Source organism: Carettochelys insculpta, chromosome 15 (genome assembly GCF_033958435.1).
Source record: "Carettochelys insculpta isolate YL-2023 chromosome 15, ASM3395843v1, whole genome shotgun sequence".
Classification (NCBI taxonomy): domain Eukaryota; kingdom Metazoa; phylum Chordata; order Testudines; family Carettochelyidae; genus Carettochelys; species Carettochelys insculpta.
The window spans coordinates 10,459,457-10,486,019 of record NC_134151.1 but is presented as its reverse complement, the minus strand read 5'-3'; positions in this window follow the sequence as shown (position 1 = coordinate 10,486,019).

Here is a 26,563-nt window from a genome sequence, read left to right as displayed (position 1 = left end):
TCAAGAGTCCATGGGATGTTGAGAGCAAAAAGCAATGCTGAGCTGCTGTTGTGATAACTGTTGGCAAAAGACCTCCCGGACGCCCCCAGTTGCGCTACAAAGACGTCTACAAGAGAGACCTCAGAGAGGTAGACATCGAGCTGGACAACTGGGAAGAACTAGCAGACGACTGTAGCAGATGGAGGTGGGGTTACACAAGGGTCTTCAGAAGGGCGAGATGAGGATCAGACAGCTAGCAGAGTAGAAGCGAGCGCACAGAAAGCACACTAAGGACTTGCCAGACACCCACCACATCTGCAAGAGATGCAGCAAGGACTGTCACTCTCGTGTGGGTCTTCATAGTCACAATAGACGCTGTAAATGAAGTCCTCAGTTGAAACTATAAAGGGCATGATCCATAGTCTATGCAGACTGAAGGATCCCTACTACTACTATGGTTTAGCTGACAAAAGGGGGCCTCCAGAATTAGAAGGATTAGAATGTGCTTTGTTACTGACCTTAAAGTCTGTGTTTTACTGAAAAAGAACTTTAAAGATCACCTACAGAGAGAGAGGGGGGGAACTCTTTTGTATTCAAATTCAACACATTAACACATGGTTTGAACCGGGAGGGCAATTACCTGGCCCATTACAAGGACTCTTTTACATACTTTGTTTTATCTTACTCTTGACTTCCCTCCCTCCTACTGCCCCTCCTTTCTTCTGATTTGCCCTCCTTGATTACAATTTTTCTGATTGGTCAACCTTGATAACTATTTTTGGTTCTCTGTGCCTTAAATATTGAGTCTGTTCTAATATGGCTATGGTCTGAAGAAGCGGGTCTGTCCCACAAAAGCTCACCACCTAATAAATTATTCTGTTAAGTCTTTAAAGTGCTACTGGACTGCTTTTTTGTTTTGATAGAATATAGACTAACACAGCTATCTCTCTGTTACTATTCAGAATTAGAAGGAAGATCAGCTACATCTTAAGTTAAACGGTCTGGGTAGGGCTGTAACTTTGTGGACTGGGGGGGACCTGGGACATACACTGAGTGGTGAATTACACTATCAGTGTTAGCCACCATTTCATAGGAAAGGTAAATGAATAGCTCTCATTTACACTTGGAAAGGGGATTGAAGATGTGATAATTGCATATTAAACAGTGAATAGTAGTTACCAGAAATTTTAACAGTTCTGAATGCCTATTGTTGACCTTTGTTATTTTTGAAGGATGTTGTGTGGTTTCTTCAACCTCTGTCAGCCTGCACCCTTTTTTGTAGAGTTCATGTTAATATTTTGCTTTTCTGCACTTTGAATTGCACAGGAGACCAGTCCTAGAACAAGCACACGGGAGCTCATTTTTCTTCGCTTTAAATTCATAATGATCATGTTTTGTATTTTATTTCTTTTGAAAATTTTCTAAGATTGAATATCAATGACACCCAAGTAACAGAATTTACATTTGAAAGAATATTCAAATTTACATTTGAGATTAATACACATTTGACAAAACTTTTCTCTCAAAGAACATTAAAATATGACTTTAAAAGTCTGATTTAAACAGGGTGTAGTCTTTTATCAGTTATTTCCCTGGTTTTAATTTTTAGCATATTTCCACTTATATAATGGAAAAGCAAACTAAAGATTTCTTTAAAAATCTTTTTTGTTTGATTCTTGTTTTAATCTTGTACAAATCATATTAAATTTTCTACTACTGATAGCTTTCTGAGCTGTATTTTCAGGGTTCTTAAACCAAAGACAGATACTGTGGCTTGATGATGAAGGATCATTTCTCACTTCATTTTCTGGTTTTCTCCTCTTCCCCTTTGAGAGCAAAACTGTATGAGACCACACTGTATAGCACTGTGAATTATTTTTATTTTATTTTTTTGCATGGCAAGTGCCAGCCATGCCCAGAAAATACAGAGTTTACTTTGTAGAACTCATCTGTTAGGGTGTACCTGGAACAGATGATCTTTTAAAAATAGGATCTTCAGCCTAGCCTCCTGCAAATGCCATAATCACACAGAAAAATTGAAAACAGATATCGACAAGAACCCTCCCACTCCAGTAGTGTTGTGCAAGGTACTTAAATTTATACCACTGTAAAAGAGCAGTCTGTGTCATCGCATCAGTTTGGTACATATTTGCCATCGTATTAAATAAAAGAGAACAATTATAGTGTTAAGTATCGGGGGGTACCCAAGTTAGTCTGTATCTTCAAAAACAGCAAGAAGTCCTGTGGCATCTTATAGACTAACAGATATTTTGGAGCATAAGCTTTTGTAGGCAAACATCCACTTCATTAGATCTGGTCTTTGCCCCTGGAAGATTATGCTCCAAAATATCTTAGTCTAATTATAGTGTTGTAATTCAGCATAATCCCGGCAACCTACTGAACATAATGGGAAGACTCCCAATTACTTCAGTGAATTTTGGATTAGTCCCATTTAGAGCTACATTATTCAGTGGTGTGAGTCAAATACGATGAAGTTTAATAAAAACAAATGCAAAATAGTATACTTTGGGAGGAACAAATAGTTTCACACATTCAAAATGGGAAGGGACTCCCTACGAAAGAAATCTAGGGGTCATAATGGACCACAAGAAGAGTATGAGTCAACAGTATGACACTGGTTTTTTTTTATATATATATGTAAAGCAAACTTGATGCCGGGATGTATTAACAGAAGCATTTTGAGTAAGACATGAATAGTAATTCTTCTGCTCTACTCTGCACTGATAGGTCTCAACTGGAGTCCTGTGTCCAGTATGGGCCCCACATTTTAGGAAAGGTGGAGAAATTGGAAAGGGTCCAGAGAAGAGCAACTAAAATGATTAAAGGTCTAGAAAATATGGCCTGTGAGAGAAAATTAAAAGAATTGGGTTTGTTTAGTTTAGGAAAGAGAAGGCTGAGAGGGGAAATGGTAGCAGCTTTCAAGTACCTGCAAGGGTGTGACAAGGAGGGAGAAAAAATATTCTTAGCCTCTGAAAGTAGAACAAGAAACAATGGGCTTAAATTGCAAGAAGGAAGGGTTAGGTTGGACATTAGGGAAAAAATTCATGTCAGGGTGCTTAATTACTGGTATAAATTGCCTAGGGTGGTTGTAGAATCTCCATCACTGGAGATATTTAAGAACAGGTTGGATAAATGTCTAACAGAGATGATATAGGTGGTGCTTGGCCCTGCTGTGAGGACAGGGAACTGGACTTCATGACTGCTCATGGTCACTTCCAGTTCTAGTATTATATGTTTCTGTGATTGTATGATTCTCACAGCATATGTGATTTCACATGTAGATATCATCAATACCAAATGTCATGAACACAGCAGGTTGCCCTGATATTCTAACTGGGGTCACACTCAAGTAAAAGTCACGATTTCACTACTACTACGTGCAAGTGAACAAAAATTTGACAGCTAATTGAGCCACACATCTTGCAGAAGTCTGGAATAATACAACATACAAACATTTCATTCTGGAAATTGGGTTTTGGTTTTTTTTGTTTTTTAATACATCACTTACATTCAAGATAAAACACACCACTGGCCTGCAATATCTGGCAAGTTAAAATTTTAAAAGGCACCAAAACGGTTTAAGAGACTTAATACTTTGAAGGAGAATAGGATGTATGCTTCTAAAACATATAAGCATTAGTGAAAATATCATTTTTTGTCATTTCTAAAATGTGTTATGAGAGCTGCTTTGGGACTCAGATTCCCCTGGATGAAAGAATATTGTAATTCTAGGTGGAATTATAAATTCCATTCAAGTGCTGAAGGAAGAAGAGACACCTGTTTCCAAGAGATTAGGGTAATACAGGGATACTTCATCTGAAAGATTTGGGGGTGGGAGGGAGGCATTAGTTTTATAGTTTGTCAAACAGAAAATCTGACAGAGTGTTGCTGAAATCACCATGCCATCTAACTATGTGGCATCATGTAGCAAGGAGACATTATGGATACCATGACATTGCAGCGTAACTGTCATCACTATGACATAGACCTCCAATTCAGCCCATGCTCTGAGGTTATGATATATAGGCAAAAGAGGCACTGCTATAGCTGCATGCAGAATAGATTAGCCTTCCCTGCCTCTGTGCCATTAGTGCATGTTGTGACTCTCACTGATGCTGGTAGGAATCCGTCTGCTGATTCATTGGCCATTGGATCAAGCTGTAAGGATGGGCTTCCAGCACACAGAGAGGTTCTTCATCAACTTCTTCCTCCTGCATGTAGGCTTCTGCTTTTCACAATCCAGACAAACTAGATTGTAAATACTTGCATCAAGACCTCCTAGCATCTGGATTTGTGAAACCCAGTGCTTTTTTTGTTCTGGTATTTGCATATGGATTACAGGTACCTCAGCAGCCCCAGCCCCAGGATTGGCTTGAGAGGGGAGCAGAGAGCCATCTGAGTATTGGCTTCTCTTTGTATTACAAGAAAAGCATTGGTGAAACCTATTGATAAAGTATAATCATGTCCCCATTTATAGGCTGATGCACAAGGAAAATAACAATGTATTGTCGTAACCCATTTCTTCTTGGGCTCAAATGGAAGAGCTTTTGCTGTAGACAAGGAGATTGAAGGCTCAAACATGGCTTACCCATCCATGCAGAAAGAAGGTAGCTTGTGATCATGTAATTAAAGTCTTTATGATAATACATGCAGATAAACAGATTTTATTTGCCAAGTCTGCTGAACCGGTACCTTTCACCAGAATTAAATTGACACTAAAAAAAAAAAATCCTGAAGTATATGATTATATGCAAATTATTTGTCAGTGTGGAAATTAGCTCATTAAGTAATTTTTTAAATGTGACAGAAACACCACAAAATTTGGCAGATATGAACCTTGGTGAAGAATCTCATTTGATCTTGGCCAGTGTAGCCCCATTGACATCAATCTGACCTCTCATCTTCCTACCTGTCCAAAAAAATAACTATATACAAAAGTCATATAAAAATGGGATCCCATGTTTTTTCTGGGTGATATGTGGAACAGCAACAAAGTATACTGAACAGAATCTATCACGTGTCAGATTTAACTCCTCTAACACAATGATAGGCTTTATCATGACAATATGAATCAGTTCATTGGTTTGTCAAATAGCAAGTGCTTTCTTTCTACCTGCTCTTACACAATGAAGTATTAAGTCAAGTCTGTCCTTGGTTCTTGATGTTTAAGCGTTAGCCATGACATTTCAACCTGCAAATGATGGAATGTGTTCTCTAAATACAAATGTAACTCCATTAACATTAGTGGAAGTGGCAAACATAAATCAAAACGGGCATATACTCTTATATAATCATTGTTTATCAAGTCAAAGTTAGCTCTCTCCATTGTTTAGGTACTAAAGATCAGCACTGTGTAATTGATTAATAAATTTAATATGATTTGTGTGGAGAAAGAATTATAACCATTGTCCTTATCTCACAAACTCAAAGCCATGTTGACTATTTTTTTGTTTTGTTTTTATAGGAAGCAAAACATTAACCTTCCAAATTGATTTAACTGTGCTGATTATTCCTTCTGGTAGGTGTAGGTTCAGTTTGTGGATAGAAAGGTAAAAAAATAGGGCTTAATCCAGAAATTTAGCCCATTTTATGGAAAAAATATCTGGGATTCTGGTGTTTTGTTTTAAATTGTAAGCATATGCATAGTGTTGGATGTCATTACAGTGAAGATTAAAAGGAAGGAAACACCATTTTTCACATATTTATTTGAACCCATGTGATCACACCACAATCACATTGCTTAACCCTTATTTCATTTCAGGAAGTTTAAACCTTAAGCCCAGATGAAATAAAACACTCTTAAAACCAAATAAATGACTATACAGAAATTTGTGCTTGTTTAATTAAATCAGATTCAAAACAAATCTTTAGTTAAATTGCTGCTTGTTTATGTGTAAATCATACAACCTACAACAAACACGATGTCTGAGGACCTGCCTAAAATTGTTTTGCCTTTTATGGTTATTACCCATATCTGTCTTGTTCTCTTGCAGCTTAAGCTGGACTTTAAATACTTCTACAGGCTTAGTGAGGTTCAAAGAATAGAACTATGTTGGGACGAGGAGGTGACAGGATGATGGGTGTGACAAATCAATTTACAAACTTTTTGTAGTGTAGGTTGGCTCCTGTTTACATGGGATGATGTCACACATGAGATCAAGGCCTAACCACTGAATGGGAATATAATGTAGGAGCATGTTGATTAGAGTAAATCTTGGAAACCTGGAGACTGGGGAAAAGCTACTGTTGTGACAATTATCAGAGGGGTAGCCGTGTTAGTCTGGATCTGTAACAGCAACGAAGGGTCCTGTGGCACCTTATAGACTAAGAGAAAAGTTTTGAGCATGAGCTTTCGTGAGCACAGACTCATTTCATCAGATGCTGGTCTTGGAAATCTGCAGGGCCTTATTTATACAAAAACTTTTGTTTAATTTTGTTAGTCTATAAGGTGCCACAGGACCCTTCGTTGCTGTTACAGATCCAGACTAACACGGCTACCCCTCTGATACTTGACACCATGCAAGATAAATAATGAAATAGCTAATAAAGCACTCAAAGAGTGAATGATTAGAGCAAGAGATTTGTGAGTTTGAGTGCATATTCATATTCGACACATTAAGATGTGGTATGAACAGAGACATCAACTACTTCACGCATTACAAGGACTGCTTCCGTTCCTTTGATGCTCGTAATTATCTTAGACAGGACAATTAACATCCCCCCACCTTTCACCTGCTTCCTTCAATCCTATTTGATTTGTCAGTATTTATTGGAAAAAAAATTGGTCATCTGTATTTATACGTCAGTCTGTATTGGAAATGAAATTGATCTGAAGTAGTGGGTCTGTCCCACAAAAGCTCATCACCAGATAAATTATTTTGTTCATCTTTAAAGTCCTACATTTCTGCTGCTTTGTTTTGTTGGAGTACGGACTAACATGGCTACGTCTCTTTTACTACTCAAAGAGTGAGTGCTGACTGTAATTATCGGTGTGTGTATGGACAATAAATCCTGTCACACTAATTTATTATCTTTTTGGATGAGATTATAACAAATTTCTATAAGGCATTTAAGCCAGTAGAAAAAAGCAATATTAATATGACAGATGTTAAATAAATTAAAAACTGGAAAAATAATGGATCATAAAATAAGATTGTAAAATAGCAATTATCAATGTTTCTAATAAGGATCTGGTCCCATCCCAACATTTTTGTTAATGACCTGAAAGGAAACATAATTGGTAAAGTTGGCAGATGACACACAAATTGAGAGAGTGGTAAATAATGGAGGAGACCAAAAGGGCTAGTGCTATCTTTGGAAATTGTAAATAGGGGCATTTCATGTAGGAACAGGAAAGTTATAATACTTGGCACATGTGTGACTGCTACTGGAATACTGTGTCTGGTTCTGATATCTGCAATTCGAGGAGAGTTTTGATAGATTGGAGAAGGGTCAGAAAACATCCAAGAGAATTATTAAATGATTGGACTTACAGAGGAAGACTTTAGAGGAGTTTAATCTGTTTAATTGAACAAATAAAGTTAAGTAATGACTTGATTACAATCTATAAGTACCTATGTGAGGAATAGAAACTTGATACAGAAATCTTTTTGGTCTAGCAGACAAAGGTATAACAATCAGTGGATGGAAGTGGAAGCTGCACAAATTCCAGTACGAAATAAGGTGCATTTAAAAAAACACTGAGTGTATTTGACCATTGGAAAAATTGACCATGGTTTTTAAGGTGCAAAATGCTGTTGTTCCAACGGGTACTATTTCAGAGGAGTCCTAAAGCTTGTGTATCCAGGTGGTTAAATTAGATGATCACGGTGGTCCCTTATAGTCTTATAAACAGTCTGTGACTCGTTTAGCTACAGGTGGTCAGGGTCAGTCAGTCAGAACAACATGGGATGAATTTCTCTATTTCAGGGCACAATGATTCCCTTGAAAATTATTTAGTCTTTAACCTATCTCAGGATTCAGATAGCTTTTCACAATATTAGACGAAAAAGTTTTGTAGACACAGAACTTTTGTAAGAAGGAGTTTGTTGTATGCCTCTTTTCTCTTTGCCAGGTTTCGGATTTTAAATTAGTTTTTATTTTTTCAAGTGAAAATGAGTATGAGGTCTCAAGAGCATATCTAATCCATAAAGCCACCACAAACTCTGGTATGACTGGCAGTCCTTAAATCAAGAGTCTCAAATGGATTTAAGGGGTATGCTGTGTTCTCAGCTGGGTATATGTGGGGAAGGATTGGGGTGCAGGGCTCTGTCCAGACCTCCATTTTCATAAACACTTAGATTCATACTCAGTGAAAGGAAGAAATGACTCCTGAAAAGTATCTTTCCATTTTTGAAGTCTTCAGGACAGGTATAATCCAATCACACAGCAGAGAATAAATCTAGCCAGGGTTAATCATGAAGCTCATCACTTTTTAAAAACGTACATGCTTAGTTTTAAACCATACATTCCCATTGCAAATTTGCTTTTTCTACCTATATCAGTTTGGCAGATTCAAAATTTAATATTTAAATAAATACTAAATGTGTTACAATCAGAAAGCATAAACACAAAATTGCTACTCTGAATACAGAAGAGCAAAATTACATGCTAGAGATGGTCTAAACTAAATCCCATGCAAGCATGCAAACACACTCTCACTCTGTCTAGCACTTCAAACATGAAACTGGAGTGCAGGACAGTGAAGTTGTATTCCTGGTGCTGTCACTTATGCTTGTTGCAAATGGAAAAGATCCCACCGACTTCAGTGGACTTCGGATCTAACCCTTAGTGACAGTAGGCAAGTCTCATAATTTCTCTGTCTCAGTGTCTATAATACCTTCAACTCATCATTTACACCTCTATGGTGCCTTCTACCATATACAAGACTCATTATTATAATATTAGAAGACCTACACAGCATTGCTCAGATCATTCAGAGCAGGGGCCTGGGATGTGTGTGTGAGGAGAGCAGGAGTCAGGCCAGGCACATCTCATTTTCCTGGCACAACCAAACCCTGGCTTTCCTTTGTTAGGATAAGAGGAAGCTGCATGAGTAATGTGGTGGTCCTAGCTCTTACAATTTAGGAGAAGTTCTTAAACAAATGGATTGACAGACAAATGGACTCATGGACAGACAGATGTGTAAACTGTCCAAAATATATAGACAGATTTGAGCATCTTAGAGGTTTACATAAATAGAGATGGGTTGTCTTCATTTAGGTCTAGAATTCTTTCTTCTTTTCCCTCTTCTATGAATCAGAAGACCAAGTCGTATTGGTTTTAATTTTTGCAAATAGATATTGGACATCGTACAATAGCTTACAAGGTTTGTGTCATCAAGCATTGGCTGATCAATTGCAAGTTTTAACTTAGAAGGTTCACGGTTTTTGGATGGAAGGTAGGAAGACTTAACATGATGTTGAGTTAAAATTAGTTAAACCGTGAAAGTCAAACAAAACCTTAGCAAATAATTTGTCAATATTTTGATTACTCGTGAGAGCTGATACATTGGACACTCTGCTATTGGAATGAAGGTTTTCATGAAATAAAACTCCTGTATTCAGAGAACCCAATACCAAATATCACATCTGACTTGTAAAGACAAAAGGCAAACATCAGTAAACTGTATAGTTAAAATGTGGTGCTCTGACAGCCCATGGACCAAAGACTATTGAAGTCAACAGTTTCCATTTGAGGACTCCAAAAGCTTTGCATATAGTATATTAATGTATTCAGCCTCGTGGCTCTAATGGGAAGGCATATACAGATCAATATCCCTAATCTATAGATGCTAAGGCTGAGGCTCAGAGAAAAATTTATCACAGAGCAAGGAATAATATCCAAGTTTCCTGATTCCAGCTGCTGTGTTTGAAAGATAACTCCACAGACTGACTGTATAAATAAGGATAAATAAAAAAGAATGTGGGGGAAATTATTTTTATTCAGATTTTTTTCTTCCATAGAAGGTTTACTGAAAATAGGAGAGTTGGGGTTGTCTACACTTGCCCCCCAACTTTGAAGGGGGCATGTTAATCAGGGTGATGGGAGATGACTAATGAAGTGCTGTGGTGAATATGCAGCACTTCATTAGGCTGATTCTCCCCCATGGCAATTTCAAAGCACCAGCAGGCGTGTAGCCACGGGCACTTTGAAGTGCCCGCACTACTTAGAAGTGCCCAAAATTTTGAGGAGGAAAGGCACTTCAAAGTGCCCACGGCTACACAGCGTTCCAGCACTTCGAAGTTTGACACTTCGAAGTTGTTGCAGGGGAGAATTAGCCTAATGAAGTGCTGCATATTCATAGCAGCACTGCATTATTAATCTCCCATCACCCTGATTAACATGCCTCCTTCAAAGTTGGGAGCAAGTGTAGACCCAGCCTTGTGATATTACAACAGTTGACATTGAAATCTGAATTTCTGGCAAACATTTTTAGGGGACAGGTGGCTCTTAAAACATTCCTGCCACTTCAGTTAAGGTGTGGAGTTTGGTAAAATGAATGATCTGAAGCCAACAAGGAGTCTTTATGCAAATTAAGTTTGTCCTTCTCAGTAAAAGTCAAGCAGAAAAATATCCTTTTGGGGAAGGGGGAGGAAACAAACACATCTGTGTGAATCATAAGGAAGCAAAACAAAATGACCAGTTTTTAACATATCCATTGTAGATCAACTTTAATGGCAAGACTACTCAGCTTTCCAGGCAACTACCTCAGACAGGCATTCTGAGGTTTAATTAACATTAGTAAAGCATGAAGATCCTCAAAGGAAAAATGTTGTCAAAATACAAATGATTACTATTGCTAATGCATTTCCTGGTTTTTTTTTTTGTTTGGTTGGCTGGTTTTTTTTTGTTTTTGTTTTGTTTTTTTTTTTTTTGTTTTTTCCCCTGCATGTATGTGTCAGTCTCTTCCAGGATGCAAAGTGACTTGAACTTGCCCATCAAGTAAGATCCTCTTTGTGGCACGAACAGAAGGGTACTGGGTAGAACTGTTTCTTGGCACCCGCATTTATTCCTGGGTTAAGATCAATAAAGTAACCTGTTAACAGTGGTTTCTGTCAGTTTTAGGTACATAATGCCTAGGACTCCCTCAATCTGCTCATTAACTTTTCCACCAAAACTGATGTATTTCATCTCTGCTTCTTTAGCTTAGTGTAAAAGGCATTTTCATTCTCTGGTCTGATGGTGGGACGGATTTATTCACAAAATACTATTTTGTGATCTGTAAGAAAGAACGTTGGTATAACAAGCCAAAATGGAAACCAAAAATAAAGATTCAGATAAAGTAGATGGTGGGCCCTGACAATATTTTTTTATTTATTACTTGGTATATTGCATTAGATTTATATTGCAGTCTCAAAATACAACTTGCGAAACCAGAAAAGGTAAATGATCATTGAAAAGATGTCTTTATTTTGCAACGATAAAATATCTTGACTATGTTAATCTATGTGACTATATGCATAACTAGACACATGCATTAGGTACTGCTAAGGGATTTAATGGACTTACAATCAGGTACAAAAGATCAATTTCTGTTTTTCTGTGCCTCGGTTTCTAAGATAACTGGCGGATAGGCCAAGGCTTAGTATCTTCATTACCATTGCCCATTCACAGAATTTTTTTCTGAGGTACTTGCAGTCGGGCGTCTCTACTGGAACATTGGTCGGATGTCCAGTCTGCTCCCTTTTATGTTAATCACTTTGGCTGCGGGTGTGTGCTTTCTTTGGAGAGCAGCGTACACTCCACGGTTAGCCAACACTGCAGACCTCAGAGAGCCCCCAAGAACCACAAATCAAGCAAGGTACGAAGGCATTGGAGCCACGTTTATTGTCGTTGACGTATGGTCTCCAACACCCTCATGAGCCTCCAATATGACTCAACAGTTTACACTGGTACATGCATACATCATGACAATGGATGCGACTCAATTGACAGCAAGGGGGCTTCATCATCCCATAGGTCGCTCAACACAGCCCCTGTTACATACACTTTTATAGACTGGGATAAACAAGTTATGTATCCAGATAAAACCCCCTCAGTGTGATACGTTGGCACCCCTTAATGTAACTATATCTACCCATTAACTTGGGGGATAATGGTGGTACCATAAAACAACAGTATCAATCATGTTGAATAGTAACAGAGATATAGCTGTGTTAGTCTATATTCTATCAAAACAAAAAAGCAGTCCAGTAGCACTTTAAAGACTAACAAAATAATTTTAGGTGGTGAGCATTTGTGAGATAGACCCACTTCTTCAGACCATAGCCATAATAAGCCTGTTCTGGTATGGCTATGGTCTGAAGAAGTGGGTCTATCCTAAGAAAGTTCACCACCTAATAAATTATTTTGTTAGTCTTTAAAGTGTTACTGGACTGCTTTTTTGTTTTGATACTATCCATCATGCAGTCATTACACTTCAGTCAGAATGTACCCAGTGCTAAGCTGTTATCTATGGGGAGGGTATGGTGAGTGCACAGTACTAACCAGGATGTGTTTGTGTGTGTCACTAAGTGCCTGGCTCTGGGTGCTTTTAGGTGTTTTTAATGTGCTTTTAGACCCTGTGACTTATCATCTCTGTTTCTCGCTGCATTCCTATGGGCAGAATCTACCTAGCACAGTTTTTGCTTTAACCTACTGTTGTTCAAGCTTGAGGCCTTTAGCTTTCCTGTATGTTAACAAAGCATTGACTGTTGTCCTCAGCCTTTAGCCTTCCACCAAGCCTCTCATTACTACAGACTCTCAAAAATATTTGTAACATGTTAATTCATATGTGCAATAATAGTGAGAGGTCTTGTAGGTAAATAGCATTCCCATTTGAAGGATGGGAAAGGTGAGGTACAGAAAGATTTAATATGAACTGATTGAGGTCTTTATGATGGCAATGGCAATAGAACCCAGGAGTCTGCCTTCCTCTTTCAAGTCTGATCTTTTTCACCACTGTTGTTGATTGCTGCTTTAGCTATATTTACTTTAAAACATGAAAAATTATCTGTCCAGTTGCTTCTGCATGCTTTGTAAAACACACACACACACACACACACACACACAGCCTTTAAAAACAGCGACATTTTCAAAGGGAATTGAATATGACATGGTTTTGATGGCTTTAAGATTAATAAAAAATTTGATTGATTTAGGGCAGCTGAGAGAAATGACATGATTAGCTGCAAGATCAAAATTACTATTCTTGGACTTAGTTTTCTGCTTCTTAAACTCAAATCAGTTTATTATGGAAGGTATATGCAGAAGTAGAAAAGTAAAAGGTAAAAGTTAAGATTTTTCTGAAGCAGATGAGACCCATTATGCAAGGTGCTTAGGCACCTTGTCATTGATTTTCAATGTGACCTAGGTTCATAAATCACCTTGGCATTTTTGAAAATGTTCATAACACCTGCCCCTTGTTTCCTCCTGTGCTCATTGCTTAAATGAATCAGAAAAAAAAATAGCTCTGGTCCAGATGTTATAGCTCTGGTCCAAATTTTCCACGAATCATCTTTCTACCAATAGTGCTATTTCATTGCGAAGTACATTTACTGATAATTATAAAAGTATAAGACTACATAAAACAACTAATATGTAACTGATTGTGATATAGTGCTGCAAGCAACATATAGTAGGTGTGGAAAAAGTACATTAAAATGTCATATGCAGTGTAAGTGATGTATAACCAATAACAAACCAGGTACTCCAGTGAGCTACAAATTGGTAAAAAGTAGATCATGGAAAAAGGCCGAATTGCCTGTTGTCTGCTTCCCACATGTAATAAAGTTCTCCTGATAAATCATTGTTTACTGCATAGATCCAATATTATTATTTATATTTGAAGGTGTAATTTATTTATCTAGGGATACCAAAATTTCAAGACATAATATTTGGTGTTTGTTTTGGATGTGTGCTATGACTGGGTATACCCTGCACAGTTTGCCTGAACCTGTGCTATCAGTTTTCAGGACTTGGCAGCACACTAATCTATGCTTGGAAAGTATTATTATTTTCCCCCAGAAAGTAACTGTGCAAACATGGTAGAAAAAGCATCCCTTCAGTGAATAATTTACAGTCTGATTTAAACAATGTACAGGCAGAAAGCCGTGAGGTGAGAAAGGAATACAGTTAATTTAAAAAAAAATTGTGTACACATTTACCTATCTGTATTTTTTAGCTTTTTTAATTTTTACCCATTATCTCTTATTTGTTATTTTTCAACCCTTTTTCCTGAGTCCAAACAGAACTTCTACCTTGCCAGTTGCTTTCTAAAGATCTTGGAAACTCCACATCCTTTTATTTTATTTATAAAATGTCTATAGTATCTCCTTCCTCTTCTCTCTTCCCCAGTGTCCTTGGGTTTTCACGAAGCACTGGATTATCACTGTTCCTTGTGTATTTTTCTCTGAGTATCATCTTGCATAAGTCATGAATGAAGGAATGCTACTGGGGTGCAACTACAGTGTAGGTAAGAGACCTATTGTCAGTAGCTCACTGAATGAGGAAAGGGCGAAGCATGCTCCAAAATCCCTATCATGTTACCTGAGGATTATCTAGCAACTTATGTGAGAATTTATAGAGATTCTCTTCTGTATTGTCTAGTTGCTAGGGTAGCAAGGTGTTCCCTAGCAACTATAGAGATTTTATACAATGTCTCTGTACCTGAGTTTATTCTGTGGACTGCTGGCAAGGATGAGCAGAAGTGGTGTGCTGTTTCATCTGCCCCAGACTTTCTGCTTCCTGGTCCTCCAAAAAGATCCTGTGTTGGATTGGGGGAAGCAATGACCCTTGCAGAAGGACTTTCTCAAGATTCTGCTAAGGAGAGTGGCCACCTCCTCTGAGACCTGGAAGTTAAAAACAAGCAATGGTAAAAGGTCTTGGGAAGGAAGGATGGTGTGATTATGGTGGACAAAAAGTTAACAGAACCCAGCCTTAGGTGTGGTGCACTGTAGGTTTTATGTATACTGTTTCAGAACCTTAATGAGCCCCTTATATTCCAACATTTTCCCAAATTAGACAAACAGATTTGGGCGCCAAAAGAGAACAGAATTTCCTGTTAGATTTTTGAACCCTACACTTGTGATCCCACTGCAAACTTTAATACTTTCTATATTGATCCCAGCCAGAACTAAATTAAAAAACCAGAACCTTTGAAAACATAAATTTCCCCTGTTCTACTTGTAATCCTCCTAGCTTAGATGAGACTGTAATTCCATTTGAAAGATCAAATGAAATGCAACATGCTAAATATTCTCTTTCCCTTGGATGAAAACCCCAGCAATCAGGGAGAGTTAGTTTCCTAACAGCGAAAACCCAACAGGTTAAGCTCTGACTCATGAGTACTATTTCCTGGTATCAGAATAACTGGTTACTGTAGCTCCTGTGAATGCAGAGAGAAAGAAAAGGAAAGTACTAGCTAGCAAAGGAACTGTACGTAAATCGTCACTGTCCACTTACTTTCCTTAAGCATAACAAGGAGCTCACTAATGAAAACAACAGGCAAATGGGAGAGAAGCAGGTGCTCTCTCCTCTCCAAACTCTGCTCTCAGTAAAACACCAGTCAAAGTGGGAAGCTGTGAAATAAGTTAGCAGACATAATACTTGAATGGTAGTTTTTAAACTCTTGCAGATTCCAGACAGAACCCAAAAGAGTACACCATCACAGAGCAAACCAGCAAAGGACATATCCTGGCATACTTCCTCTGCCTTTCCTCATCTGCTTTTTTTGTTTATGAGCTTGCTGTAGGCTGCATCTTATGGTCTGTTTGAAGATATTAAGTAAAGAGAACAAAATATGAAAGAAGCAGTCTCACCTTGTATTCTGTTTAGAAGACATAAAGTTTGTTCTGCCTTCAGCTTTTGATGGCAGGTGTCATAAAGAGCCGCGCTTCCTCTATAAAGCCTGCTAGTTTGCAGTACTTTAAAAAAAAAAAAACAGAAAGAAAAAGGCTGTAATTGTACTCGTCTCTCATTCTCCCTCCCTGCCTGATCATGCTGGATGGGAACACCTTTGCCGTGACTTCTTCAAGGAGTTGTTTCAATTGGAATAGTCATTGCTCAGCCAAAGACCCCATTCCAAAGGGCAGAGAGCTGCATATTGAAACCTACTGTGGCAACAGTGATCACTGTCTGATCAGGCTCTAGCATAGGTTTGCTAAGGGGCAACAACTTAAAACTGCTGGCAGGGCTTACACTGAATGGACTGAATCATCACACCTGCTTCTCACCCTGGCCTACATATCCACAGCCAACATCATCAACTCTGAGACACCTATGACTAGTTGCAGACCCTCTCTGTAGCTATGCTTGGTTTTGAGTCCCATGTCCCCAGCAGCTGCCAGCATCTTACACTGCTGCAATTTCATTCCACATAGACTTTCTGCCACTGGGGACCCTGCATCCTGTCTGAGGACACAGGTCAATTGATACATTCAAGCTACGATACCCATCTCTGATAAAAAGTCCTACTAGGGTATTAGCTGTCTAGATCTCTCACACATAAACACATAGTCTATGGCTACACTAGCCCCCACCTTTCTGAAGGGCATGGTAATGAGTCACTTTAGCAGATGCTAATGAGGTGCTGCCATGAATATGCAGCATCTTATTAGCATAATAGTGGCCACACACATTTTGAAAGTACTGCTCTCTAAACACATGCCTCCTGTGTAGACAGGAACCTTTCGAAAGGGATCCCTCCAGACTTCAAAAACCCCTTCTTCCCAAAACCAAATGGGAAGAAGGGACTTTCAAAGTTTGAGGGGCCTCTCGAAATGCCCTTTTCTACATGGGTGGCTTGTGTTTAAAAATCGGCACTTTTGAAACATGCACAGCAGCCATTATGCTAATGAAGCACTACATATTCATGGAAGCACCTCATTATCATCTGCAGAAGTGGCTCATTACCATGCCCCTTCCGAAAGGTGGGTCCTAATATATAGCCACGACCTTTGTGTGACACCATCTTCCTATCCATTTTTGTTTCTCTTTCCTTTTTATTGCCTTTCCACTTCCCAGGTTATATTCACATAGGCAGATGCTGGTTCTAGAGTACCCCGAGGCCAATTTATGCAGCAGAAGTTTGCTTGGACATAGCCAGAACCAATAAGTGAGGGGTAGGGGTGGAGGCAGAAGGGCCATTTTGCCATTTGATAAGTTTCACAACTTGTTTTTTTTATGAACATCCCTCAATAGTCAGTGGGTTTGCATGGAAAAAGGCTCAAAAACATTTGTTAAATTAAAAAAAAAAATCAAATTGCGTCCCACTCTTTTTTGGTGCCTTATTTTGATTTCATGTGTCCTCATTTTTTATTTTTATAATGGTTAAGAGCCTCAAAAGCTGGAAGTGGCCTGGCCATGTCTGCACCTCTAAGAGGATCTAGACAAGGACTGTGCAATCAGAAGAAAGAGAGAGACAGGTTTCTGCCCAAGAGTGATGGGTACGGGAGCAGGATCCTGAATTACTAAGGGGAAGTACAGGTGCAATTGTCCTAAACTGTGAGCGTGAAATATTCCTGTTTGGATCTATTAAGGGTTGTCTGTATCACAGTGTTATCTTGAGGTACAGCTTGAGTGTTACCCATATCCTGATTCCAGTCCACAGCCAAATATTGCTAACTTGAGCAGTCCTACTTCAGGCTTTGCTTGTACAAGGAATTTAGTCTGCAAAGTTTTGTCAATGAGCAGTGTGAAAAATAGCACTCTGACCAACATAAGATTCACCGACAAAAGAGATTCTCTAAGCTATGATGGCACGGACTGGCTATAAAAGAAACCTTACCATGGCACAACTACAGCAGTACATCTGTACCCCTATAAAGTCCATACTGTAGTCATGGCCTCAAACTTGAGCCAGCTGGCTCATGAAGTTGGAGTGCTGCTGATGCTCTAGTGAAGCAGTCAGAACACAGCTACTGACTACAGCAGCTGTTAGCACAGCTCATTCACAGCTAATCAAATTGTCCTCTGAGAATAGTAATAGAGAGACAGCCGTGTTAGTCTATATTCTATTAAAACAAAAAAGCAGTTCAGTAGCACTTTAAAGACTAATAAAACAATTTATTAGGCGATGAGCTTTCATGGGACAGACCCACTTCTTCAGATCATAGCCAGAACAGACTCAATATTTAAGGCACAAAGAACCAAAAATAGTTATCAAGGTTGACAAATGAGAACGATTGTTATCAAGGTGGGCAAATCAGAGAGTAGAGTGGTGGTAGGAAGTGGGAAAGTCAAGAGTTAGGTAAAGCAAAGTATGTAGAAGAGTCCTTATAATGGGCCAGGTGTTAATGTGTCGAATTTGAATATAAAAGAGAATCTTGAACTCTCTCTTTGCAAATGATTGTTAAAGTTCTTTTTCAGTAAAACACAGACTTTCAGGTCATTAGCAGAATAGCCCACTCCATTAAAGTGCTGACTGACAGGTTTGTGAGTTAGGAGTCTTTTGATAAGTATCGAAGTCTTTTGATGTCTGCTTTGTGTCCATTTGTTCTTTGCTGAAGAGTCTTTGCATTCTGTCCTATATACATAATGCGTGGGCATTGTTGGCACATGATGGCATATATGATGTTAGTTGAGGAACAGGAGAATGTGCCCATGATTCTTGAATAACTTGGTTAGGTCAAGTGATGGTATCTCCAGAATGGATATGCAAGGCACTGCATTTAGCCGTTTGGAATGGAGATCCATCAGCTACATGAAAAAACTCTCCCAGATCAGGCAGACAACATCTTTCTCTCCAAATGCAAGAAAATGGACATTGCACCCAAGGGATTGACAGTGAAAAACCTGTTACAATAAACATACTACACCGACTACAGCAAGCATCTATGCTACATGCTCTCCAACAAACTGAGGAACCACTTGATCAAAATCCTTACAATAAACAAAAGATGATTGAAAATGAACTCTCTGAACTTGAAATTCACATCAACAATCAAGCATCCATGCAAGACCCAACAGAACAAGGCTTTACTTGTACTAGACAGGGATGTTCTCTCCTACAGACAACCTCCCAACCTTATGAGGATTCTCACCCACAGCCACAGTTTATACCTCAGGAACACCAGTCCTGGAACTTTTCCTTGAAACAAAGCCCATTGCCAGCTTTGTTCACATATCTATTCTGGAGATACCATCACTGGACCTAACCAGGTTATTCACAGAATCCTGGGCACATTCTCATGTTCCTCAGCTAACATCATATATGCCATCATGTGCCAATAATGCTGAGATGCTTTGTATATCGGACAGACTTCAAACTCTATTAGACAAAGAATTAATGGGCATAAAACAGACATAAAAACACTCCAGATTCACAAACCGGTCAGCCAGCATTTTAATGGAGTGGGCCATGCTGTTAATCACCTGAAAGTTTGCGTCTTACTGAAGAGGACTTTTCACAACAGGTTGGAAAGAGAGGCTGCCGAACTTTCTTTTATATTCAAATTTGGCACTTAGCATGTGTTAGGAACCTAGATAGGAATTTTTTAGGTAATTATAGGGCTCATTTGCATACTTGGCTTAATCTCATTCTTGACTCGCCCCTCTACGCTCTGATTTGCTCACCTTGATAATATTTTTCTGATTTGTCCACCTTCATTACTATTTTTGGTTCTCTGTGCCTTAAATATTGAGTCTGTTCTGGTATGTCTATGGTCTGAGGAAGTGGGTATGTCCTACAAAAGCTCATCACCTGATAAATTATTCTGTTAGTCTTTAAAGTGCTTCTGGACTGCCTTTTTTTTTTAAATAATAAATATGTGGACAAAGTTGGCAATGGGGCTTGTTGCAAGGAAAAGTTCCAGGATTAGTATTATTGTGGTATAGCCCGTGGTTGCTGGTGAGAATCCTCATAAGGTTGGGAGGTTGTCTGCAGGAGAGAACAGGCCTGTCAACTAGAGCCTTCTGGAGTGTGGCATCCTGATTAAAGATAGGTTGTAGGTATTTAATGATGCATTGCAGTGGTTTGAGTTGGGGGCTGTAAATAATGACCAGTGGTGTTCTGTTACTGGCTTTTTTGGGCCTGTCTTGGAGTAGCTGGTCTCTGGGTATTTATCTGGCCCTGTCAATTTGTTTATTTCTCCTGATGGGTAATTCAGGTCTATGAATATTTGGTAAAGATCTTGTAGTTTTCGGTCTCTGTCAGTAGGATTAGAGCAAATGCAATTGTACCCAAGGGCTTGACTGTAAACAATGGATCCAGTTGTCTGTGCTGGATGGAAGCTAGAAGCGTGTAGGTAAGTATAGTAGTCAGTGGGTTTTCGGTAGAGTGTGGTACTGATCAGGCCATCCTTGATTTGTACTGTAGTGTCCAGGAGTGGTCAAGGCATAAGTTGATGGTGGGATGCAGATTGTTAAAGTGTCTGTGGAATTGTTCTAGAGTCTCTATACCATGGGTCCAAATCACGTGGACCATGTGGACTCACGTGTCCTGTGAGAGTGAGTTTGCAGGGTGTGGCTACTCTACTGTAGGTGAGCTCCAGTGGAATAACTTATGAAGACAAGCCCTAAATGAGATCACAGATAAATACCTGTTGATCACATTTTGACAACCTGGATAGGCTAGTCATTATTATTAATACTTCTGTGGTCTAATGGAAAAACTAGACCTCCATCCTACTATTTTTGTCCTAACAAAACAAGAATTAATTACCAACAAAATCCTGCTAGGAAGTGGAGTTGTAATTGGCTAGAGAAGCAAAGGTGGATTAATTATCTAGAGCTGTAATTAACTGGGGTCATTCTTCTTAAGTTTAGCACATTTAAAATGTATTTTTACAAGTAAATTAATTATGCATCACCAAAATGAAATCTTATGGCTCCAGTGACGGCAGGTAAAAACCCTTTTAAACTCAATTCTTGGCTGGATATCAAGCTATCAACTCATTTCCATCACAAATTCTAAAATCAGTCAGCAAAAGAAGAGATGAGCTGAGATGGGCGGGAGGTGTGTGGGAGGCTGGACTGGTCTTGTTCTTTGACATTTTGTGAGGTAGAATGTATTTGAATCTGACATAGGTCAGATGTGTCAATTTCATCTTTGTTCTTTATGAACTTCAGCTCATTTTACAAAATCATTACCCAGTTAGCAAGATTAATGCTCTCTAGTCCTTAGTGGCCCACAGCTGGAACAGCAACAATGTTACAAGTCCTGAGACTAATTCACTCCTCCTTTGCCCCTAATGTAGTCATTTTTGGCTCTGCAAAATATGGCAGTGCCTGATCACAAAATAAATATTTTACATTCAGTTTGCAGAGGAATAAAATAATGTAGAAGGTGGACATAGTGGACAAGCAGACCCCTGGACTACAGAAATAAGGTGAAAGCTGGAGGCAGGAGTAATGTATGTCTTGCTCACTATTACTCCAGTAGTAGGTGTTTTCCTAAATGGAATCATTGATCCAGACATTCCTGTAGAGTGCAGCTGCACTCCATCACAAAGTACCTTGAAAATGGCTGAATATCTGTAGCAGTCACAACGAAAGCTTCTGTTTAGTTTGCTGGATATGGCTCATTCTCTCTTTGTGAAGTGATACAATTATGACAAATTTGAAATAGTTTTAAATCATTAAACAAAACCATTGCTCCACATATGGGAGCCAGTTTAATGTTACACAAATATTGTGTCCATAGACGTAATATCAGTCAGTTGCAGAATGAAGTTAAAGATGCCATTTTTGGATTTGAAGTTGTTCCTTTCTTTATATCTGTATTTTAGGAACCAATCATCAAAGTTTTCATATAAACAACTTTATTATCCTTTAAAGAGGCTATTGGAAATACACCTAAGGCTCATCTACACTAGCTCCCTCCTTCAAAGGGGGCATGCTAATCAGCCCAATCGGAGAAAAGCCATGAGATGCTGGTCTGCATATGCAGCACCTCATTATCATTATCATAATTCATGCTGCGCGAACTTCAAAGTTGCTAACTTCGAAGCAGCGGCAAGCAGTGTAGCTACAGGCGCTTTGAATTATCTATGTAACTTCAAGGTTCCCTTACTCCCAAAATATTTTAGGAGTAAAGGATCTTCAAAGTTGCATGGGTACTTCAAAGTGCCCATGGCTAGACAGCTTGCTGTCCCACTTTGAAGTTCACAAGGCAGGAATTATGCTAATGAGTTGCTGCTTTTGCAGCACAGTACCTCACTGTTATTCTCCGATCGGACTGATTAGCATACCCCCTTTGAAGGAGGGAGCTAATGTAATGCTCCTGTTAAATAAGAACCCATTTCTAAAGCACTTTCACTGTAAGACTGACATTCAGGTAACACTACTATAGAGGCAGACCGAAGAGAAGAAGAGTATAACTTTTGATTTTTTTTTCTGTGTTGCTGCAGAGATGTGTGGAAAATGAAAGCATAGATATTCTGTCATCAGCTAAATGACATATTCTATGTGCTATTTCAGTGATGTGTACATTGGCATGCAGAGGAGTGAAAAGGACATGACTAGGTGATAATAGGATGGAGACTTCCCTACATGTATTCTGCCACTTGAGAAATACCAGGGAGGAAATGATCACAAATTACTGCCAGGCTCAAAGCAGTGTAAGTTGTATTTTGTGGAGCTTCACAGATTCTTCTGCCACAATCCCTCAGGGGGTGATGCTTCTAGGATAGAGAACAAATACACCATCCTACCCAGGGATGCAATATGTGTAGACAGGTTAATAAAGAGCCATCCCACATCTAGGGATCTTATTCCACAGGTCTGGAACAAAGAAATAAACAGCCCTGCCTCAGACTGGAAGTCTCACTCTGGCTCATTCCTATTAGGAAATCGGATGCTATTTTTATTGCTCTCCTGGCTCCCAGAAGGTCCAATTGTCTGGGTTTTCAGGCCACAGGATTTCTCTTCCAATCTGGCTCACTGACATTTTTATTCCCCTTCTTATTTTTGTCTACAATGGGGCAGAATTTGAGCAAACACTTAGCTAAAATTGGCACAGAAGAGCTCTGTTTCGGAACAGTTTTCTTGGCCAAATATTAAAAGAAATCGATTGAGGAAGGTGATTATTAATTATAAAACCTGGTGCCAAAAAGTTGATGGTTTTTTTTTTTTTTGGCTTTTGCAGTTAGAACATGCATTTTAAAGGAAATTTTACTGTCAATTAGTCCTTAATGAAGCTCACTTTGTTTTACAAACCAGCCTTTTTTGAACAAAAGGTTTATTCAGTGCAAAAATTATTCTGCTTCTATTAGACTTTAACATGATATGCTTTTATATACATTCTTCCCTTCCAAGGCCTATTGATATTGGGGTACAAGTAAGTGCAGCTTTTATCCCCAGCATTTAAAGCATGGACCTGAATGGCTCCAACTCCCAATAGCGGAGCTTGAGTTCTGGCTTCAAACCAAAGCTCAAAGTTTTATTGCATCAGTCCTGAGATTAATATGTTGTCTTCCATTGAAGGACTTAAAGGTGCAGGATAAAACCCAGTTAGTTTTTAAGGCACTTGACATTTTTTTTCTCCCTGATTATTGGAAATGGCCTTGCCTAATCACCAAATTCTGCTTTCCTGTGCAATTGTGCAACTATGAGACAGTGGATCTGGTTTTGATTTCACTCTAATGTTAATCAGCTATAACTTCATTGAACTCAATGGAGTTACCCCATTATACATGTGATGACAATGGGGTTGTATTCAGGTATGATTCCACCTGGCTGTTCAATATAGAGAAATAAACCTGTGTCTATGAAGACACTCTGCTTGGTGCCCTTGCAGCGTGTGTGTTTTGTCCATTTCAGATGCTTCTTTCTGAGCCCTGGTCTACATTAAAGAGGTTATTTCATAATAACCCCAGTTATTTCAAAGTAACTGATTGTCCATCCATCTGGTTGATGGCATGGACAACCTGCAGGAACATGACACTGATGGTGGATTTCCCATGCCAAACTGCCTCACAGTGGAGTGGTAGCTGTCCATTATGGTGAGCTTCCAAAGGGTGATGGCAACGCGCATCTGTGTGGGGAATGCAGGTCTCATGCAGATGTCCTGTCACCTGAGGGCAGGTACAGGCCACTCACAGATGTCCTGGAAGTTGGCCTTCATCAGCTGGTGTCACATGACCAGAAGAAGTGCTCCACATTGTTCAGGGGATCAAGGGTACATGCAGCAGCCAGAGTGCCAGGGTCTGGGTGAGGGGATCCAGCTGGTCCTCTTCGTTGTCTTGTTGGAGCAACTTACAGGCAGCTTGGAGGACATGTGCCATGAGATGCTGCACAAAGCCTGTGAGTCCGGCAGTGGTTTGCAGCTGCCCTGGCTCCATTCTGTGAGTACTGTGGTATATGTAAGGGCAACCAGGGCATAAGGCTGCATGTGCCTGGCGCATCCTCTTTATTTCCTGGGAGGGAGGAGACAGTTGTGGAGTGACTTGTGAGATGGCTGTTCAGAGCAGCTTGGCTGACTAAGCAGCCATGAAAAGTACCTGCTCTGGTGCTTCCTGGGGCTCTAATCAGAAATAGGTTCTATTGTTTGTGGACATGATATTTTGGAACACGTTTTGCTTATTCCAAGGCTTCCCTGTAGTGTGGGTGTGTAGTTCCAGAATAGTTTATTTTGGAATAACAACTCCACAATAATATATTCCTGAATAACTCTTTAGTGTAGACATGGCTTTACTGTTTTTGTTTGGCTCTGACTTGTCATTATGAACTTCTGTCCTAAGGATGTGGAGAAGGTCTCATGCTCTCTGGAGTGGTTCATAACAGTGTGTGCCAACCTCAGAGCAGCCTGTCAAGAAGTGGGACAGAAGCCCCAAACTGTATGTATGTCCCAGAATGAGATTTCATCAACGCAGTAACAAACGTGAACTCCTAAAGCACTACAACAATCCTACCATAGAGTCACAGACTGCTTTGGCATTCTGGTCTGCCATGCCACCCAGGCTAGCTAGACTTAGTGACACTTGGCTGTTCTCCAACAGATTACAAGATATTCAGATTCCTCCCAGTTCTCAATAACTGGTCACTTACTCCAGCTCAATTTGTACCTTAGACCTCACTCCAAAGACAGGAATTGTTGTCAATCCTTTTGTAAATGATCTATGGATCTATTAACTAAAGAAAGAAGTGGGATAGTTATTGCAAAGTTAAAGCTGGCAGACAAACGAGTGACAGCTATGGGTTCTACAGGCAACAGATTTGCAGTCATACTCTGACTGAGTTAGCAGTTTCAGGGCAAACATTTTTTACAGTTACAAAGCTAAAATTTAGTTACCATAGAGCATGTGTTAAAGAAATTATAAATAAGATTAATGCATGCAATGACCCTGCAAGTGTCTCATAACATCCAAACATTAAACTCTTTGATATAATCCAATACCCATCTTAACCATACTGACATACAGGTGGAGCAGACTGTTTTTCAGCAATGAATTTCAGTGCTCAGCTGAGACTTAAAGCCTTGGCAAGAGCTCACACCTGGTCTGCCAGAAGCACTGAGGGTAGAAAATTAATTTGTTTACATGACCTTTTGCTGCACTGATATCACCTCAGCATGGTACAAATACATATAAGGTGTCATAAAAATACAGGGGGTTGTTTCCTTATTATGACTGCATTTAATAATCCAGTGTGTTAATACTTTATTGACTGAGGTGCAGGAGTTAAATTCAGCCCTTAGCACCATCCAGACACCAGCTCTGCATTTAGGTCATTGCTGATGAATCATAACTACCGAGAAATAACTTACAGCCACAGTAGCAAAATAATAGCCACCATTCTAAAAGACAAAAGTGTATTTCAGGATTGCCCAAGGAGGTTTCAAAGGCACAGAGGGCAGTCAGGCACCTGTAGAAAGTTAATAGGATTTGAGCCCCAAACTATATTTGTTGTGCTTTTGAAAATCTGCCCTTTTGACAAGCATTGCTCATGCGTATTGGCAGCCATAGTAGTTGTTTCCAGCTCTCCCAGGACAGCAGAAGTGTAGGATTGGGGTATGCAGCCCTCTCCAGGCCCTACATCCCCAGCACCTCCCAGCACAGGGGTCTGCTGACACTTGAAAGAGAACAAGATGGAAAACGTGTATTTGTCTCTCAAAAACATTTTGGGCTGCTGAGAAAGCCATAGGTCAGGAGTCGTCAACCACAATAGCAAGAAGAGCTATTTTTCTTGTAATTCAGGGGGAAAAAAACCTCAATCATTCAAGAGCTGCAATGCCTGTGAAAATGAGATGGTCTTTAATAAATAGCATCAAATCATGCTTTTTGTAACTCCTATTTAAGAACAGTGCACACAAATTGATTTGTAATATGATGCGTGTTTGCTGTAGGATGTTCACCATTTATTGAAAATAAGCAGGAGGATATTTTTTTTTTTTATTTTTGCAATTAAAGCATCAGAAGCCACAAAGAAATCCTTAAAGAGCCGCATGTGGCTTCAGAGCTGCAGGTTGCAGAACCTTGCCACAGGTAGTCATGCTAGGCTTCTGTGAGTTCATTCCCAAGAGCTGCTCACCATCCCCTGAAGAAGCCCAGAATCTGGAAGTTACACAAGTTTAGTGTCACCTTTGCCTTCCCTCATCCCCTTACTTCTTTTTTGAGTTGCAGCAATGAGCCAAATCCAGAGCTGG